Consider the following 1,911-nt stretch of genomic DNA (forward strand, 5'->3'; position numbering starts at 1 on the left):
AGGCTGGAGCTGTGCCAGGGGAGGTTTAGGTTGGATATTAGGGAAAAGTTCTTCCCCCAGAGGGTGGTTGGCACTGAACAGGCTCCCCAGGGCAGTGGGCACAGCCCCAAGGCTGCCAGAGCTCAAGGGGTGTTTGGACAATACTCCCAGGGACAGGGTGGGATTTTGGGGTGCCCTGTGCAGGGCCAGGAGCTGGACTCAATCCTTGTGGGTCCTTTCCAGCTCAGGATATTCTGTGATTCTTCTCTGGCCAGATTGGATGTAGAAATATGAATTCCAAGTGACACCTAGGACAGGCAGGAGCAGCTCCCAGGCGTGGGGCACTCACCAAAGCTGGCCCAGGACCAGCTCCCAGACTCCCTCCCAGCCGGCCCAGCACTTCCAAACCTTTCCTGGGAGCAGGCAAACCCAACGGGCTAATAGTGCCTGTCAGCAAAAGCTGTTAGAGAGCTGCACACACTGACATGGCCCCCCGGGGACACTCACTCCACTGATTTTCATTGTCCAACAGTCTAAATTGCAACTCTAAGCATCACTGGGAAACAAATAAGGAGGAATTTCACAGTGCTGTCTTAGCAGCCCCCACCTAAAAAGCCATAAATGACACAGGTGAATTGTCCCTGAATAGAAAACTTTGAAAATTCCATTTTATGCATAACTTGCTGGGAAAAAATCATTTATTCACCGTATCGTTCTTGCAAACATTAAATTACTTTCTAAATCCCTCTCAGCCCATTAAGTTTCTTGTGCACCAGAGCTGGTTTTGAACTTCCCATTCTTCTTCTCCCCACTCCTATCAAAGGGATGTAGGAACTGAAACAAAGCTGCCTTTAGGGCAGCAAGCGATTACTTTGTGCCAGAAGGGCATTTCAGAGCATGAATTATGAATGAATAAGCACAAAACAAGTCTCCAGCTATTTCACTTTCAATATGACAATATTTTAAACCAGCACCTGAAGCAGTAATTTCGTGGAATGTCAACTATTCTGCCTGTTTCAGTGGGTGCTAAATCAGACGCCTGTGATATTTTAAATGTCAGTGCTTATTTCACTTGCTTACCAAACTGTGGAAGAACAGAGAGAGACAAAAAAAAAGCTTTTAAGTTGTTTTTCATGTGGAATGCAACTAGCTGGGTGTGCTGGTTAGCACTGGCAGAACCACCCAGGCCCTAAAAGTGCCCCACTCTCAGCTTGTGCCTGAAGCATCCAGGGAGCACAGAAAGGGTTCTGCTGTTCTTGGGATGCTTGAGAGATCAAAACCCATCCTCTTGGTGAGTCAGTCTGAGATAACAACAGCAAGAGCTTTCCAACTGGGAGCTTTACATCCTGAGAGGACAGACCTTGTGTTTAAAATGAACATGTTGGGCTGGTAATAGCAGACTCCTGTAGCTGTGCAGATGCACAGAAACCAACCTATCATTTCCCCTCTGTAATTAATTATAGGATGCAATTGATGCAGATCTAATAAGAATGCTCCCAGCTGCCAGATCCTTGAAACTACTGCAGAGAGAGGGAGGAAAAAAAAATAGAAAAGATCAAGGGACAGTGAATTTGAAAGAGGTATTTGAAATGCAAGGAAGACAACATCTTCCTCAGAAAGAACTACCTGTGCTCTGAAAAGATGCAGTACACAGGACAGTGTATTTAGATGTCCTCTTAAATAAACTACAATTATGCAAGAAAGAAATGGAAACAGAACAATTTGCCCTGTGAAAAAGCCGTGTCCTAACCAAGGGGAGTATTAGCAAAGCTTAGTGTCATCTGGGCAGACATAAAGGGTTTCTTGCAGGAACAGGGTGGGGAGGGACCATTTCAGTGGAGTCTTCTGAATATTCCATAGAATCACAGAATCAGCTGGGTTGGAAGGGACCTCCGAGATCATCAAGTCCAACCCTTGATCCAACCCCGCTGT

The sequence above is a fragment of the Lepidothrix coronata genome, unplaced genomic scaffold, assembly GCF_001604755.1.
Source record: "Lepidothrix coronata isolate B3197 unplaced genomic scaffold, Lepidothrix_coronata-1.0 Scaffold90, whole genome shotgun sequence".
Taxonomy (NCBI): Eukaryota; Metazoa; Chordata; class Aves; order Passeriformes; family Pipridae; genus Lepidothrix; species Lepidothrix coronata.